The sequence below is a fragment of the Mustela nivalis genome, assembly GCF_964662115.1.
Source record: "Mustela nivalis genome assembly, chromosome: 6".
NCBI classification, from domain to species: Eukaryota; Metazoa; Chordata; class Mammalia; order Carnivora; family Mustelidae; genus Mustela; species Mustela nivalis.
Window position 1 is genome coordinate 77,204,965 of NC_139025.1, and position 19,271 is coordinate 77,224,235.

Below are 19,271 nucleotides of genomic sequence, written 5' to 3' on the forward strand. Positions count from 1 at the left end.
CATTACTCCCCAACCCAAACTATGTCTTTTCTTTATAGTTTTTACTATCTAAAATATACCTCTAAATCTAGTTTTGTTTTGCATTTTTTGAACTTTGAACTTTCCAAAGTGGCTAGACTAATATACATTCCCAACAGCAATATATAGTTTCAGTTGTTCTGATTCTTGGCCATATTTGGCATTTACTGTAATGTCCATTTTAGCCATATTGTGGATGTGCAGTCATATCTCCTTGTGGTTTTAATTTACATCTCCCTAATGATTAGAAAAGTTGGGTGACTTTACCTGTTTATTGGCCATTTAGATACCCTTTTTGATAAAGTGACTTAAAAGGCCTTTTACCCATTTTTCTATTGGGTTTTTATTTTTTACGACTTGTGGGAGATTATAAATTCTAGATAGGAGCAAAACATATATTTTTACTGTAGAACACATTTGCCTGGTGCCATTAGAATACCACCATCTCCCTTTACTCTGGCCCCAAGTTCCCTAATGAATCCTCTGGGAGGTAATGTAGTCGACTTCATGTATTCTCTCTAAAACAGAGAAGAGCCATTGTGCCACCGAATTTGCTAGGTCCTGGGAATATAATGGTAAAAAAAAAAAAAGGGACTGAAAACAATACCCTTGAATGAGACCTGTATTGGAATTCTGTCTAATGTTTATCAGCTTCATGACATTAGGCAAGTTAGTTAGCCTATTTTGGCCTCTGTTTACTTGCTGGAAAAAATGGGGCTAATAATACCTATTTTTTAGCCTTGCTGTGAGGGTTAACTGAGACAATACACATAACACACTTTGCACAGTAGCTGGCAAACAGACCACATTTACTAAGTAGTAGCCATTACAAATTTGGTTATTTCCTTGCAGCCTCCCAATTCTCTATGGAGGGAGAAACTGAGTAGACAGATGTCCATTTCTTTCTTAGCTGCTAGAATTCTCACTATAAAGTATATATATATAAAAACAAAAAGCACTTGTTTTAGGTCATCTGGGAACTTGGTCCTTCTGACTCCCTTCACCAGTGCTTCTAGAGCAGTACTTCAAAAATTACCTGCGGCGCAGTGCAGAAGATCTGGTAACTGTTGCATGACAAACTGAGGGACCATGAGAAGAAAAAAATATGGGTTATGTAATTCGTGAATTTATATTTAAATCTGGTCATCCAGGAGGTGCTGGGGCTGAGTGGTGATGACCTAGAGCATGCTCAGGAACATGTGATGCAGAAGGACAATCTCCTCATCACCTTGCTCTTATAGAAAAATGTCTAACATTTGCAATCATTCTGAAAATACAATAAATCAAACAGGTCTGGAGATAACAAACATAGTACAGTGAGGACCATAACTGTGTGGACAAGGGCCAAGTGACATGTGATCAGGTTAGTGCACTTAAACCTGTGATTCAGAAGTGTGCAGATGTGAAAGGAAAATAAAGGAGTTGGCTGAGATTTCACTGACAGCTTGAAAAAAAGGTGGAATTTAATAGTAACATTAGAGAAAAAGAAGATCTTAAAGGCATAGAGGATATATGGTTCTACCTTTTGTGGGGGGAACCAAAGCTTCTCATCATAAAAAAAAATATTATCTCTGGTGAAAGATCACAGGCACATCTATAAAATATGAATTACCAGTAGAGGGAAATGACGACATACACAGCAATACAGATACACAGACATGAAATTACTCAAGTTATTGCAAGCTTCTAAATTCTTACTCAGTATCTGTAAATACCTTTTCTAGGACCAGTAACAAAGGATTTGCAGACTGGCATTGCCCTATGGACCTCACTTTGGTGGCCCTGCTCTGGAGCATTGAAAACAATCAGACTTTTGAATCTGAAGGGCTGAGGTTCGAGCCTGGAATGTGGGGACTCAACTGACGGGTTGCTCTTGGTCCTGAGCCACCAGTGGCCACCTGCTGGTCTTTTTCTCACCTTAAGCACAACACTGAGTCACTCCCTAGCTCAAAAATCACCTATTGTTCCCTTGTATCTAGGATAAAATCCCAAACCTGGCATCCAAAGCATTCCAGGCTGGTTCCACACAACTTTGGTCTGATTTTTCCACTACACTGCACTGTCCAATATAGTAGTAACTAGCCACATTTGAGCATTTAAAATGTGACTAATTCAGGAATTAAAATTTTAATCTTTAAAATTAAATAACAAACCCGATACATAACTAAATTACTGCAAAACTTTTAAATATGGTTGCAATGACTGGGGTATGTTAATCTAGTTTTTCAACTGTAAATTTTAAGGAATCAAGTATAGAGATATGCCCAAAGTATAAAATACACACCAGATTTTGAACTCATATTTAGTAATGGGAAAAAAACTGTGAAACATTTAAAAAGATTTAATACTCGTCAATATTGATCACATATGAAACGATTCTATTTTGGCTATATTGTACTAAATAAAAGACATTAGAATTAAGATTTTACTTTAACGTGGCTACTATAAGCTTACATATGTGGCTGGTGTTATATTTATATTGGACAGTGCTAGCCTAGATAATCAATCATGCCTAGGAATCAGTCTTGATTCCTCCTTTTCTCTCACTCATGTTGACTCATTAGCAATACAAGTCAGGTCTAATCACCAAATATATCTTCAGTTCATCCACCTTTTCTCTGCTGCTACTATACACATTACTTTCCTTAAAATCCTTCAATGGCTTCTACAGCACCTCACTTAAACTTAGCAAGGCAGCATATTTCTATTTCTTTCTTTAGTCTCTAAACAAACTCTTTCTCACCTTAGGATTCTGTTCTGCTACTTCCTTTGGTCTCAAATACTGCCCTTAACTTATTCCCACTGAGGTCTTAATTCAGAGAATACCTTCTCTGTGAGGCCATCTCTGATCAACCTCCAAAATTTTGCCTGTTCTCTCCCCCAAATAAATGCTTATTCCAGTACCCTTTATTTTCTCAAGGGAGCATATTATATTATCTTTCTTCTTTTTTTTTTTTCCCTTAAAGTTTTATTTATTTGAGAGAGAGAGAAAGAACGCACACGTGCGCAGGAGCCAGGTGGGGTGGGGGGAAAGGGAGAGTGAGTAGCGGGCTCCCTGCCTAGTCCACTCATCTTGGGGCTCGATCCCAGGACCCCGGGGATCATGACCTGATCCGAAGGCAGATGCTTAATCAACTGAGCCTCCCAGGTGCCCCTTATCTTTCCTCTTTCATAAAACTTTTTTATGGTCTGTTCCCTCCACTGGCAACAGGAATAGAAACCTTGGTTGGTTCCTGTTGGTTTTGTTGCTGCTTAATCTATTCCAGTATTCAGAACAGTGCCAGTTACAGATGGGTGCTCATCAAACAACTTAAATGAGTATCTAATTGCCTCCCAGACATATCTGCTTAGTTGGTTCACAAGTACTTCAAATTCAACAAGGTCAAAGATGTCAAAGATGACTCCCTCTTAGTCATTCCCTTACCGGCTCAACCAAGTCACCAAACTCTCAGTAACTACTTTGGTCATACTCTTCATACTATTTGCCACTACCTCAGTCCAAGGCAGTACTTTCTCACAGATTATTGTCTTTTCCAAACTGTTTTCCATGCCCCTGAGTTTGGCTTAACAGTCTAAAATGGAAATTTAACCCTGTAACACTTCTTAAGGCCCTTCAAGTTTCCTCTTAGCTCTCAAAAATTTTATTTGTGCACATGGCATTCAAGGTTTTCATGACTAAACCTCTTCAGGAACAACTCTAGGCGCTCTTGAAACAGCATTATCTTCTTTACTCGGCAATCTCTCCAAACTTTGCCTCCTAAGGTTTGTATGTATTGCTTCTTCTGTCTAGAAGGCTGTTCTCCAATTCCCTTATTAAAGCTAATTGCTTCTCCAGTCCCGTTTCATTCTTCCATCCCAGGTGAGTAAGGGATTTCTCCTCTAGGAGACTTCGCAGTATTCAGCAGTTTACCCTCATTACACTCCTGATGATACCTATTTACTTGTCTGCAGTCTACAGTATAAGATCAATGAGGGCAAGGATTCCATAGCAATCATTCGCTCAATGTCTACTCAAATAAACTCAGTGTTTAAAACAAAACAAAACAAAACAAAACAAAACAAAACAAAACAGCACAGGCTACCAAATTTGACAAACTTTAACCAACCGAAGCACTCAAAGTACTGCATCAAAAGAAACCAATAGGGCTCCTATAACATTTACTTTGCTTCTCTTTCAGGCAAATTGCTTTAATAAGTTACACAAAGACTTTACAACCTTTACCATCTCGGTATCACAAAAGGAGGACTGGAGAGAGAAAATTACTTTTCTGAGGCCACACAAAATGAGTGGGTAATATGGATTTCACTTAAGCTTGCAAACATTGCTAGATTAAACTCTTGGCGCTGTCTCAGTCCCAACTCCTAACTATAGGAAGCCAGAAGCTGCAAGTTAGCAGCTTGGGAAAGCCACGTGAGAAAGTTATTTCCAGGCTCACCTGTTAAAAACACACCAATGTGTTTGTTGGGTTTCTTAGCAAATCATCACAAGTAAGTGAACTTCCAAAGCCTATCTCCAAACTTTGCGCCTGCCTTAATAAAATACACCACCACAAAAATCTTGACATTGCAGCCATGAAAAAAACAGACCTCTACCTCTGGGTAGACAGAAATCCAAGGCAATTCGGTGAGCAGTTACTAGGATCTATTAAGTACAAGACCCCTGCGACACCACCGGCATGTTAAGGAAAAAAAAAAAAAAGCTACAGGAATAACTACATCGTCGTGAACCTGAATGCTCAGTGTAAGCGATGAGAAGGCCCATCCTTCGTTCCACCCCTTGTACCTCACCGCCACTCCTGTACCTAGATGAATCTAGAGGCACTTTAAGTTAAATCCTAGCTTCCTGGCCGCCCTTCCGTCTCCCAGCACTCTGCTAGGCGGCTCTGCTTAGCCTCGGAGCTCGGATTCCCCCTCTCTCAGCCGTCACGCCGCAGAGCTACGAAGGGAGGCACACGGACTTTAGTTTCCCAACCGCCAGCCCCCGCAGAAAGAGGCGGGAAGGCTCGGCCGCCAGCCGGGGAGCTCCGCCGCGCACATGGCCGGCCGCAGCTCCCACCCCCGTGCCGCGCAGGCGCCGGGCGAGCCGGGACTTGCGGTCGCCGAGAGCGGATCATTCCGCCGCTTTCTTTGTGTGGCTCTGGCTCTACAAATGGCCTATTCCTCTCCATGAGTTAAAAACAAAAATCAGATTCTGTCGTCCCCTTCCCCCGCCAGAATGGGGTCGGGGAGGGAGTGGGAGAGCGATCTGCTGCAGAGGGCAAGGGCGGAAAGGCTCAGGCGCGGGCTCGACAGGGGCCGGGTCCGGGAGGGATGCTGGGAGCTTTGACTCACTCGCACACCATGTGTCCCTCCGCGCGCAGCACGGGGGACTTTTCGGTGGGGATTTTGGGCGCCGACCAGACGCGGCATTTTCGGAAAATAGCGCCCTGTGCAGCTGAAGCGCTTTGTGTGTAGCGGGGCCGCGTCAGCCCGGCCGGGTACGAGGCGCCTCGGGTCCCCGCAACACCTCCTGCTGCTCCCCCGTCGCCGCTCCCGAAGCTTTTCCAGGTCAGTGCGGGTCTGTGTAGGGCCCTGTTACCACCGGATGTGGAAGTTGATCTCTTCGCTGGTAAAAAATAATTCCACTTCCCCCGGAACCCAGATCATCCCCGCGATTTCCTGTTTATTGCATTAAGGCGCCGGGTTTCCGGGGCTCCTGGCCCCGCTTATTCCGCGGGGGTCGGCGGGGTCGGCCTGGGCGCCCGCTCCGCCCGCGCCGCCGCCGCGCTTTGTCCGCCGGGCACCCCGCTTCTGGGAGGGGCGGGCAGACATGGTGGCGGCCGCCGCCCCCTCCTCGGCCCCGGCGCGCCGAGGCCTCCCAGCCGGCCCTGGCCGGAGCGGCGGCCCCGGGGCGGGGATGGGGTCGAGCCGGGGCGGCGGGGGCTCTGCGGGCGCCGGGAGGCGGGAGGTGGGCGGGCGCGGGAGGGAGACAGGCTGAGGCGGCCCGGCCCGGCCTCGCCGCCCGCCACCCCGGGAACTGCCGGCCTCTTTGTCTGGGCGGCCTGGCGGCCCCACCGGGCTCTCCGGAACCGGGAAGGGGCGGCGGGGGTGGCCGGCCCAGGGCGCGCTGTGTTGTGGGGCCTGCGCGGCCGGGAGGCGCTCGGGCCGCGGCGGGAGCGGCTGACCGGGACAGGGTTAAGCGGAGGGCCGGCCCGGCCCGCGCGGGGCCGGTCGCGGCTACTGCCACGACCTCGGGGACTCAAGTCCCTGAGGGGACAAAGCCCGCCGCTCTGGATGCTCGGGACTTGTGCACTTGGGACTTGGCCGGCGGGATCTGCGGGTGCACGGCTTCAGGAAAAAGTTGAGAATTTTGCCAGGTCATTTCTGCCTGGACACAGTTAATCAGTGTGTTTTTAGAGTGCTTCGTTGAAGCTGTCCTGCCGTGTTGAATCAGCGTGCATAGCCTCGGGGGTGCATCGTGGAAACTGAAACCAAAGGAATTATATAGGCCTGCTTTGTGTGTGTTTTCCCACTTTAAGCTTGTTTTCAGTACACATACTCTTGCCTTAAACCTGATTGGACTGTGGCGAGCAGACATCTGTTCAAAGGAGGGGTAGCGACCACAACAGTACTTTGGAAGGGGGCTTGGAAATGTGGAAATATTTTAAGTGCTTTCTCCGAACACTGATTTGCTGTCTCGATTCAGGCAAGTTACTTTATGAAGTATAATTTTTATCTGGAAAATGTTTTGATGTAGTAAGTAAAATGATCCTTGAAAAGTAATTTTCCATTCCAGGATTAAAGATGCACTGTAATTTATAATGCACATGTTAGTGGTCAGAAATTCATTTTGCAGATAGTTATTTCACATAGAGACCCACCCAGCATAATTTAAATTTCTTTTCACTGACCTATAACCATCCGCGTTGACACTTCCACTTTCAGGTTCAGTCTGAATTTAAGGAAATTAAAGATGGCTTTATGCGCTTTTTCTTAATTTTCCTCTTTTTAAATATTTCCCCTCAAATAACAGCAGAAAGAAAAATTCATTGCATGTTAATACAGTGACATATTAGGTAAGAGTGACATTATTTTGCATTTCTGTAAGTCTTAGATGTCTGGTTTAATAGAAGACATGTAGATTCTTAAGTCTGCTGCATTAAGTCTGTTGTGGTATCATACCAGGTAACCTCTGGGAAACTCCCAAAACTCCATTGTATGATTATGCCTTTTTTTTTTTTTTTTTAAACTGAGAGATTTGTCATTTCTATCCTCTTACCATACAAGTCAAATAGGATATTATACAAGACCCATTTAGAAAATATGGATAGGGTTGATTTCTGTACTTTCTTCTTGTGCTTTTTTTTGAGTTTGGGGTTTAGATAGATAAACAGTATTAAAAGTAAAGATTGTGTAATCTGCATATGATCCTGGAGACTTAGGAACATTTGCAAATACTTTAAATGACTGAACTTAATTTTTAATCCTACAATTTAGTTATGTATGCAAGTAAAATGTGAATTTCATTTTAGATGTGTTTGTGAAAACTCGTGTGTAAAAGTAATATTTGAAGATAGGATAGTCAAAGCACTGCAGGAGCTGCCGATTTAAAAGGAATCCTGCAGTGAAACATTTGGTCAAACAATACTTTTGTAATGCGTATACATACCTTTAGAGTTAACTCTCCTAACTTAGAGTTTGAGTTCTCTCTTTCAGTCAATTGGGTATTTTTGGTTGGAGGCCAGTAACACTGTAAATGTGTGAAAATGTTAAGCCCATACTTTGAATTAATGGTTTTGAAATGAAGCTAAATTCATTTCCAGTTGTTTCTGTGAACTCTACTTTGATTCTTTCAGACTGTAGTTCTCTACTGTTCCATCAACAGGAAGCATCTGGTCATTCTTGACATAATTGTTTGAAAATGCCAGGTGAATTTTTGATGTTCATTATGCAAATGAGGATAAGTATCAAATTTGATATTGGTTAATTTTACTTGTCTCCCTTTTCTCAGCATCTCTAAGATGTATTCATGATGGACCTCATCTGTAGAATGCACCCCTCCCCCTGCTTTATTCCCCACCTCTTGAGTACCTCCCAAGTTAGGAATAGTGACAGGTAAAGCAAACAGGTCAGGAAATTCAGAAGACATTACATGAAATTTTGAATCATGAATTTATTTTGAGAGTGTATTTTTGAGGTTGCAGTTCCCTTTGCAAGTAGTCTGAGTGTGGGTGAACTCACTAATGGGTCCATCTCCTCTCTATCTCATAAACATTAAGAAGCAAACAGAAACAAAATGTTAAGATCAGGGTAACTTAGTTTTCTAATGAGTATTGTTTCTTTGGCTCCAGAGCTTTCCAACTAGTAATCGTAGGTTTCTATAGTATTAATATGTCTATCTTGATATTAAACTTTTTTGAAGTTGTTTGTTCCATCATGCTCTTTAGAAGGTCTGTCTGCTAATATTAAGGACTGTTTCCCCAGTGTGTGGACAACAGTGCTTTACATATAGAAGATGTGTTGGTGTGGTTACCTGTCAAGTCAGTTGTTGGTGGGCTAGTTAGTATATTTTCATTTAGGTTAAGTATGTCCATGAGGTAAGTGTAGAGGCTAAAGCTTGAAATGATTTCTCCATTGAAGGTAAATCATAATGCAGAGCCATTGATATATTTAGAAATAGGAATTTGAAACTCTTTGTCCTGGTTCTCTTACCTTTTAATGGGAATAATTGGAACGGCTAGCAGTTAGGGCCCAAGATGCTAAAGCACAAATACAATAAGACTCGATCATTTTAACTACATTTAATGTGAATCAACATTATGGTATCATTTTTTAAAAAGTAAATGTCATTTTGAAGTTGGTAGAAGACATAGAACAGGTATTAGGGGACATGGTGGCTCAGTCTTAGGTTAAGGGTTTGACTCTTCATCTCTACTCAGGTCATAATCTGAGTGGTGAAATGGAGCCACAGGTCTGACTCTGTGCACATGGTGAAGTCTCATGGTGGAGTCGGCTTGAGATTCTCCATCTCTCTTTGCCACTCCTGCTCCTGTGCTTGCATGGTCTCTCTGTGGAAAGAGAGAACAGGTATTTAGCCACACTTTACTTTGTATTTGTTGTATTATACCTGGGATAATTATATTGTGTCAGCTTTATTGTGCCGGCTTTTTTGGTAGCAGACTGTCACATTATGAGTGGGCCCTTATATCAATTCTCAGACTTTTTATCAGAATCACCTGCAGAGCAAGAACACGGAGGCCCAAGCTTAAGTAGCATAGGGACCTAGGCCACCATATTTTTCCCAAGTTCCTCAGGTGATAGACACTCCAGTTTAAAGAGCACTGAACTATAGAGCATATCCAGAGGACCTTGATCATGGGGAGAAAGGACACGAAGAAAGGAGGAAGGGCTGAAAAATTCGATGTTTGGCTCAAAGAAGAGAAAGAAGCTCATCTAAGGAATGATAGCTATATTTAAATTTAGACGTCTGTCGCACAGATCAGGTCTTTGATCTGCCTAGAGAACTAGGATGCATGGGTAGTAGAAGGAGGATTTCAATAGTCTTTCAAGATAAAATTCCGTGAAACAGTAAACATGTAAAGGTTGGGTTTGGGTGGTAGGCTCTAAGTTTTCACTGAAGATGTTCAAGTTAGGGATTCTAGGGTGGAGGAATTGATACCCAGAATGAGGAATTGGGCCAGGAGTCCTAATGTTCTCTACAAACTTTTGAGATTTTATGATATTTGTCTAGGTTTGCAGGTACAGAAGTAGGAGAGCAAAAGCCCATTTAGTGAAACAAGCTGGTTAGCTTAACTAGATCATAGTTTTCACCTTGGTTAAAGAGAAATAAGTTTTGGGCGCCTGGGTGGCTCAGTTGGTTGAGCGACTGCCTTCAGCTCAGGTCCCGGAGTCCTGGGATCGAGTCCCGCATCAGGCTCCCAGCTCCATGGGGAGTCTGCTTCTCCCTCTGACCTTCTCGCCTCTCATGCTCTCTCTCACTGTCTCTCTCTCAAATAAATAAATAAAAAATCTTTAAAAAAAAAAAAAAAGAGAAATAAGTTTTAAGTGAGAGAGCTATTTGATGAGAGCTTTAAACCCAGCTGTAGGGGTGCCCGAGGGCTCAGTCTGTTAAGTATCTGCCTTTGGCTCAGGTCATGATCTGGGAGTTCCAAGATGGAGACCATGCCCTGGTCCCTGCTTGGTGGGGAGTCTACCTCTCCCTCTCTCTGCCCCCCCTCCCCCCAGTCCTTCTCTCTCTTTCTCTTGCTCTCTCAAATAAATACAATCTAAAATAAATAAAAAACCCACTGTAATTTGGGAGACTCAAACCTTAACAATGGGCATATCTTCTGACATGGAAATTCTCATTTAAGGGAATTTATCTTGATGTAGTAAGGATGTGTGCAGAGATTTAGCTGTGAGCATTCTGATTGCAGCACTGTTCATAGTAAAAGCTGTGTATTAACATTTGACCCTGCTCCCACATTAATCATATGAAGTAGATATTATTATCCTCCATTTTTCAGCAGAGAAAACAGGCATAGGGAAATGAGGTAGCTTGCCTAAGGTAGAGTTAGTAAGTGATAGAGCCAGAGCTTGGATCCAAGCAGTTTGACTTGAGTCAGTAACGCTTGGTCACAGTGATTGTTAGGATATATATTCACAGTGGGGTGAATAGGGCCTAGCTGTTAAAATGATGTTAGAAGAACGTGAAGACATGAAGAGAGATCTTGGTATATGTCAAGTAAAAAAATTTTAAAAACACAATTCCGTTTTGGTTAAAAAACAAGTATACAGTTGATCCGTGAACAATAGGGCTTTGAACTGCATGGGTCCACTTATACACAGGCCTTTTTTTTTTTTTTTTTGGACAAATACAGTAGAGTGCTGTAAGTGTATGTTCTCTTAATTTTTTCCCTAACTTCCTTTCCTGTGGCTTGCTTTACTGTAAGAATACAGTTTGTAACACTTATACAGAATATGTATTGATCCATTGTCTGTTATTGGTAAAGCTTCTAGTGTCAGTAGGCTATTAATAATTAAGTTTCAGGGGAGAGAAAAGTTATACTCAGATTTCCAACTGTATGGGTGGGTGGATATCTGTACCCTTCAGCCCTGCATTGTTCAAAGGAAAATTGTATTGATGTCTGGAAGGATATAGGTCAAATTGTTAAGTGGTTATCTCTGACTGGAGTTTTTTTTTTTTTTAAAGATTTTATTTATTTATTTGACAGATGGAGATCACAAGTAGGCAGAGAAGCAGGCAGAGAGAGGAGGAAGCAGACTCCCTGCTGAGCAGAGAGCTCGATATGGGGCTAGATCCCAGGACCCTGGGATCATGACCTGAGCCGAAGGCAGAGGCTTTAACCCACTGAGCCACCCAGGCGCCCCTCTGAGTGGAGTTTTATAAGTGATTATTTTCTTTCTGCTTATCCAAATTCTCTGACTTCTACAGTGAATATATATTTTTATGTATTAATTATAATCAAAAGCATATTAAAATGTCATATTTCAATAAGAAATTAAAGATTAACATAAACTGAGAAGCTTGGATTTTATACTGTACTTAATGCAGTTTGACTTAGGAATTGCACATAAATGAGAATTTGTAAGCACATGAAGTGTTTTGTGTTTTTTTAAGTTTGATTCCTTACCGTTGTAGAAGTAATATGTTAGTTGGGATGAGAAAACAGTCATGGACTCCTACCATTCTATCATTAATTACTTCTCAATTTTGTGTTTTCTCCCTCTTCTGTGTAATATTTTTTTAAACATTGTATTCATCCCAGCTTAGTCACTCTCTGGCTTTGTGACATTAGGCAATTTCCTTAATCGCTGTGCCTCAGTTTGCTCCTTTGTAAAATTGGTAATTATAATAACTATGTTTTGGTGCTTGGGAGGATTAAATGAGTTACTGCATATAAAGTGATCAGAACAGTGTCTGACACATTTTAATAGCTCAGCAAATGTTAGCAGTTATTATTATAGGATCATAGCCCACTAAAACCCTTGGGGTCTAATAGTTTTTAGAATTAAGAATTTTTTGAATATAGGCAACATAGTAATGTAACCTCTTGACAGAGTTCAGTCCACTTCAAACACATTACTATTTCTGCAGCAACACATATGAAGGTTTATACCAAATGGGGTAAATAAAGACTTTCAGTGCTTCATGTCAGTGCAGGTAAGGTTTTGCCACCCAAGAGTTTTTATATTTTGGAATTGCAGGTAAGGAACCTGTAGGATATTTATTAAATTTTGAGTCCTATTTTATTTTAATACCTTTTCATGTTATTATATAGCTTTATAATCCATGGTAATTTAAAAATTAGAAAATGAGCACTTCTATTTCTTTTTATTATAAATTATGCTAAACCTCTACCAATATTGTTGATTCTATTACCTAGTGTTGTATTTTTTAGAAAAGGCTTGAGAGTTCCTCTAACCTAATTAGCTTTTTTTCTGTTTCATTACACTTGAGGAACAAGACATTTCTTTTTCTCTTTTATTTAAGTTGTAAATTCCAGTTAATATACAGTGTTATATTAGTTTCAGGTGTACTATAGTAATTTAATAGTTCCATACATCACCCTGTGCTCATAAAAACAAGTGCGCTTCTTAACCCATTTCCCCTATTTGCCTCTCCTCTGGTAACCATCAGATTGTTCTCTATAATTAAGAGTTTGTTTCTTGGTTTGTCTCTCTCTTTCCCTTTGCTTACTTTTTTTTTTTTTGAATTCCACATATGAGTGAAATAGTATGGTAGTTGTCTTTCTCTGACTTATCTTACCTAGTATTATACTCTCTAGCTCCATCCATGTCACTGCAAATAGCAAGATTTCATTCTTTTTTATGGCTGAATAATACTCCATTGGAAAAAAATATATGTACACACACATTATATATATATATAGTGTGTGTGTATCTACACACACACACACACACACACACCCCTCCATATCATCTTTATGCATTCATCAGTCAACGGATGCTTGGGCTGCTTCCATAATTTGGCTGTTGTAAATAATGCTGCTATAAACATAGGGGTGCATATGTCCTTTTGAATTGGTGTTTTTGTATTCTTTGGGTAAATACGCAGCAGTACTGTTACTGTATGGTAACTTGGTTTACTACAGCAGTAATTTTTTGTAGGAGGTGAGTGGAGGCCACTATGGTACCTCTGTTTAACATGCTCTCCCATTCTGTAGATGTGGGAACTAAGGTGGATATTTATCCTAAGTCATAATACTAATTATAGATCTGAACATTGGAATTAGGTCACTTCCTCTCATGTTAAAATTATTGGCTGCGCAGCCCTTCTGATTCCAGTACTCACTTTGTGTCTACAGCACTTACCATGTATCCAGACAGAAGAAAAAAATTTAAACAGTGCCTTAGTCCAAGCTGCTATAATAAAAAGCTGGAGGCTTGGTAACTTATAAACAACAATTTATTTTTCCTCTCCGTTCTCTGAAGGCTGGTATGTCCAAGATTAAGGTGCAAGCATGGTTGGTGATAAGGACCCTTTTCCAGTTGCAGGCTTCTCTGTTATATCTTCACATGGCGGAAGGGGCATGGGAGCTCTCTCAGGTTTCTTTTTATAAGGGCATAAATCTTAATGATCCTTCCTCATGACCTAATCACCTCCCAAACATCCTCCCTCTTAATACCATCACTTTGGCCATTAGGAGTTCAACATACAAATTTGAGGGGGTGGGTGAGAGACATAATCATTCAGACCTTAGCAAACTGTATGGTGTTTAAAGGAATGATCTGAGGGGCGCCTGGGTGGCTCAGTTGGTTAAGGAATGATCTGAAAAATTTCCCTTACATCCTAAACTGGTATGTATGAACTCTTACATCTTTGCCCTTGTGATTACTCCACCCATGCCTTGAGCCATTTCTTTCATACAGACTCTCAGCTTCTCTCCCTTTATTGCTATGTGCATTAGATACAGACTTGACAGAACTTGACACCAGTCACTTCTTTCATATTTACCTGTTGTCAGATCTTTCTACCATCTGTCTCTTCCCCTGTGCCCACCACCCAGGTCAGCATATTTATAGAGGAAGGTGAGTGAGTCCAAAGAATTTCTTGGCCATTATGAATTTATGCTGAACAGTTTCCAATGGGCCCTTGCTATTCTTGGCTATTATTTTATTAATCTCACATTTTTCTGTTTTCTCGTATCTTCTTCCTCTCTCTCAAAAGGTGACATTGATTTCTACTTAATTGAAAAAGTGAACAGAGTACACATTTGCACATTTTTTTTCATCATCACCACGATGAGTCTATTCTTTCTTCTTATTTTGTGAACTGAATAGAAGGAAGAGGATTCTTGTGCTTTTCTAGGAATCTTGCCTAGAATCTTGCCTTTTCCTCTCTGATCACTTCAGTTGTTCTCTGCAATGGTTTGGTAATAATAAATCATCATATTTAAATTGTAAAGTTTTTGTAATACATGTTTCTCTTATTATTTATATCCATTAGTCAGCACAATTCTTTAGATTACTGGGTCTTAGTTTGTCTTGAGGCTCTGCAGTGCCTCGTATTTCCCATTTTCACTTTGGAGTCTCCTCTTCCAACCCATCTTGCAGTTTTTCCTAAAACTTATTTTGAACCCACTGCTTTTAAACCTGAACAGCCGGTGGAGAGAACATGTGCTGTTGACCTTTGCGCTCTCCATTGTGCCAAGCAAAGTGAATTGAACTTGTACTGGATAAATGTTTAAATGGATCACCGTTTGCTCAGAACATTGACTTGAAATTGTCTGCAGAATAAAGTCCAAACTCTTTCTGACTTTCAAACCTTTATTGTTTGGCTTCTTCAGCCTTACTTGAGTCTTGTTTCCTCTGTAATATACCATGCTCAGGTACAACTCCCTGTGTTCTTCCTTTTCCTTTTCCTTGATAGGCCTGTCATGACCTATTCGGAAGTGTTTGTTTTATGCCTGTACTGCCCTAATCTCTGGTATTAATAGTAATGAAAACAGAAGACAGTCTATGTTCTTGGGGCTGGCATTAGGGAGGAGGGGAAAGGAAGTGCATGGTAAATATCAGGTGGTAACGAGTGGCATAAAAAGGAATAAAACTGATTAACGGGTTAGAATGGTGGGAGATGGTTGCTATTTTAGGTGGTCAGGGAAAGCTCTCTTTGGGTGTCCTGGAATGAGGGAGTAAATGATGGAGTTCTTTAAGTAAGGAGCTTTCTGGGCCAAAGAAACATGTTTAAGACCTTGAGGTGAAAGCATGTTTGGCTTGTTGGAATAATTCCTGAGGCTTGTGTGCCTCCAGCAAGATGAATAAGGGGGAGTGATAGGTGAGATTAGAGAGGTAGTGGAGAGCTAGACTGCTCCAAATGTCTTTCATTGAAGAAACCTTCCTTGACTACATATTTTTGTTTGCTGATTTAAAGCTTCTCTGAACCCATAAAGCAACAATGGATGTAGCTTTCAAGTTACTTTTTTAAAATTTGACCTACAGTAAGAAATGTATTTTGCATCAATAACATATATACACGTTGTTTGTGTGTGTGTGTGCGCGCGCGCGCGCATGTGTGTGACTGGAACAAAGATTTCATGAAACAACATACCTTTATTACATTTGTTATATGCTGATATTTTTAAAAATGTTGGCTTTAGCCCGCTAAATCATTTCACAGTTAAAAACTTAATACTTAAAAAGAAAAAAACTACAGGGACACCTGGGGTGGCTCAGCTGGTTGGATGACTGCCTTTGGCTCAGGTCATGATCCTGGAGTTCCTGGATCCAGTCCCACATCGGGCTCCCAGCTCCGCAGGGAGTCTGCTTCTCCCTTTGACCTTCACTCTCATGTTCTCTCTCATTGTCTCTTTCTCAAATAAATAAATAAAATCTTAAACCCCAAAAAACTGCAGACTGCTTTTATTATAATCCACATATTCTTCCAGGTTGTGAAATATCTTCAGTTAAAGATCATGATTTCAATTATTTTGTGTATAGGTTTTTAATGATAACTGCTGAATAGAGAGGACTTGTTTAATTGGCAAATAGCTATTGAATGGGACACGAGAAACTGCTGAATACTAAATACATAAGAGCAAGATAAACTGGGCCTGACTTCCTGAGGCTTATAGGAAAGGAGAGCTTGTAAACAAATCCTTGTAACAGAGTGGAATCCACATATTAATGAGAGGTTCAGGGCACAATGGCAAAATAGAGAAATGATTAATTCTTTTTGCTGAAAAGGTCAGCGGAAGCTTGTTGGAGAAGGTAATGTCTGAACTGAGTTTTAGAGGAAGAAATGTAAGTATGTGGTGGGGTAACTTGGGGTAAAGAGGAGATTTCTCAGGCAGGATAACACATAAAGGAATGGTGTAACAAAACAATAGGATGTAGGGGTAATTTTGGTAACCGTATTGTTCGAGGATACAAGCAAGTGGCAAGTGGTGGTGAGTTGGGAGGCTTGAGTGAGGCACTGGCTAGATCCAGAAAGGTCTGAAATGCATTGTAGGAAGTTGCTACATGCGAGATAGAGATCCCGTCTCTCAATAAGTCCAATGCAGCCAGTTTTTCCTCACATGATGAAATACATTGCTGTTTCCTCAACTCTGCCCTAGAGGAAGTTGGCTTACATTTATGGGCTATGTTGTACCAGAAAGTTGTTTTTTAACATTAAACTTTCACTCATTGCAGTGTTAAGTTTACTCTGTAAGAAGCATTTGAGAATGGAGATGTACTGAGGAAATAGGAGATTTCACAGTTCAGGGTAATTCTGGAATTTATGTATATGAAATAGAATGGTAGGGGGCCAACTATATAAATTTCACGTCAAGTTAAATATACATATGGTTAAATTCTGTATTCTGTAGGTCGTTAGAATACATGATTGTATGTTTTAGGAAGATATTTCGATAAATTTGATTAATTTGACCAAACCACAGTGTAAGACTTTATGACAATGTTCAAAATACAGAAATTTCGAATAGACTGAGAGGAGTATTTGTAACACATATAACAAATAAGAAATATATATGATGCCCTTCTACAAAGAAAGAATGACATAGAAAAGTATACCAACAGGTAGTTTCAGGCGAGGAAATACAAATGGCCAACAAATATTTGGAAAATTACGCAATTTTACTAGTAATTTGAGAGAGACATATTAAAACAAAAGTTAATACAGGCAAAATTTTAAAAACTTGCCAATGTTAAAATTGGCTGTATTGTGAGGAAATAATAAACATTATAAGCTGTTGTTGGGACTATAAATTGGATTGGGGGTGTAAATTGATGTGGGCAGTTTGTTAGTATTAATTTGAAATGGTATTCCCAGCAAATCTGCCCATTTTCTGTACTAAAGGAACACTAGTGTATGTGCATAAGGAAGCACATGCAAGTATGTTCATTGCAGCAGTTTATAGTAGTAAAAAAAAAACCTGGAAAAATAAATAAAACTGGTTAAATTACTAAAATGACCAAGTAAATTGGTATATTCATACTATGGAATAATGTAATAATTTGGAGAAATGAATATGACATGTAGTAAGTTTTAGAGCAATATATACAATATGAGACTATTTATATATATATAAGGAAAAACCCCCCAGAACAATGCTATGTTTTGGAGGGGGGCAAATGCAAAGAACATGGTCTGGGTAATCCTCAACTGATAATAGTGCTTATCTCTTGGGTGATGGGTAGAGGATTGGGTTTTGGGAGTAGAGTTGGGAGGGATGATTAGAGGGAACTAGCTTTTTCAGTAATCTTTGGAATTTTAAAGTTAGAATATTACAGTGTATATTTATAAATTCATTAAAATAATAATGATCAGTTGACAATAGGAAGGACAATAGTTGGGGAAGGAAGAGAACCAGTTAAGGAGGTACTTCATTAATACAGACATGAAAATGGAGTGGCAAAGGCAGTGAGAAGAGGACTAATTTATAAATGACTTGGGTAATTTCACAGTATGTATCAAAATTAAAATTGTATTTACTTTTGTCTCAGCAGTCCTGCTTCAGGGAATTTATCCTACAGTTACATGAAACGAAATGATATAATTACACAGATATTAGTGCTTTATGCAGTGTCCATCCATAATAAACTAAGACCTATCTATACAATAGCATACTAAGCAGCTTAAGAAAATGAGAAAGCTGTTTAACTAATAGGAAAGATCTCCAGGATGTGTTAAGAAAAGCAAGTGGAGAACAGTGTATGTAGTAATGCTATCTTTTGGTAATAATAGAAATGGTGGAAGGATTATTTGTGAGGGGAGTGGTAATAGTGTGAATGCTTCCACTGAGACTTTTCACTGTAAACATTTCTGGGCTTGGATTTTTGAGCTATATAAAACTATTGGCTATTGAAAAAATTTCAGAGAAAAAGATGCAGAGTAGACCTTATAGTATTTGATGACCAACTGTATGTAAAGACATGAGGAGCAAGAGAATGTTAAGGACAGTTCTCAGGTTTCTAATTTGAGAGGTAAAAAGGGTGGTAGCAATATCAGGGAATATAGTAGGAAGATTAAGTTTTGGTAGGTTCTTGGGAAGTTCTAGACATGCTACTTGATGAATCCTTAGTCCTTAGTTTAGTGTTTGGGTATGTATATGTGTCTGTAATTCATGTGCTTTGGATATGGATCGAGCTTATTTATTTATTTGTAAAGATTTTATTTGAGAGAAAGAGCGCAAGTGAGGTGTAGGGGCAGAGGGAGGGGGAGAAGCAGACTCTCCACTGACCAGGGAACCCGACATGGGACTCAGTCCCAAGCCCCTGGCACCTTGGAACTTGAGCTTATTTTAAACATGAATATTTAAAAATATTAATATTATATAAATATTAAATGATACTTAATAAATATTACATAGTCCTCAATAAGGTTATCTGGATGTCTCAGTTAAGTGCCTGCTTGCCACCTGGGTTATGATCCCAGGGCCTGGGGATCAAGCACCATGTTGGGCTCCCTGTTCTGCGGGGTGCCTGCTTCTCCGTCTCCCTCTGCCCCTCCTCCCATGCACATGTTCTCCCCCCTCAAATAAATAAATACAAAATAGTCATCAATAAATATTTTTTATCTTAGATTGTAGCCATTGATATTCTAGGTTTTATGGAGAACAGCTTTGTAATGACATCATAATTTTACAGTTAAATAAGGACATTGGTATACACAGATAGAATGTAGACAGAGAAATAGAGAATGTGTATTGATAAATACATAGCTTATGTGGGGATCAGGAACTAAATTTTTTTTTTTTTAAGACTTTATTTATTTATTTGACAGACAGAGA

The 19,271-nt window shown here is 40.2% G+C and overlaps 1 protein-coding gene across 17 annotated transcripts in view; it reads left to right on the plus strand.

Annotated features, from left to right (window-relative positions):
• The first annotated feature begins 4,745 nt into the window (after positions 1 to 4,745).
• The window catches only part of GABPB1 (GA binding protein transcription factor subunit beta 1), a 975,210-nt gene continuing 960,684 nt past the window's right edge, over positions 4,746 to 19,271 (plus strand). For 4 of the 17 annotated variants that reach the window (XM_082734800.1, XM_082734808.1, XM_082734803.1 and 1 more), the window contains exon 1: positions 5,606 to 5,626. The gene's annotated coding sequence lies outside the window, so the exon portion shown is untranslated. Of the gene's footprint in view, positions 5,566 to 5,605; positions 5,627 to 6,399; positions 6,704 to 19,271 lie in introns of those variants that run through there. The other 13 variants (XM_082734802.1, XM_082734807.1, XM_082734801.1 and 10 more) reach the window with 7 other exon arrangements.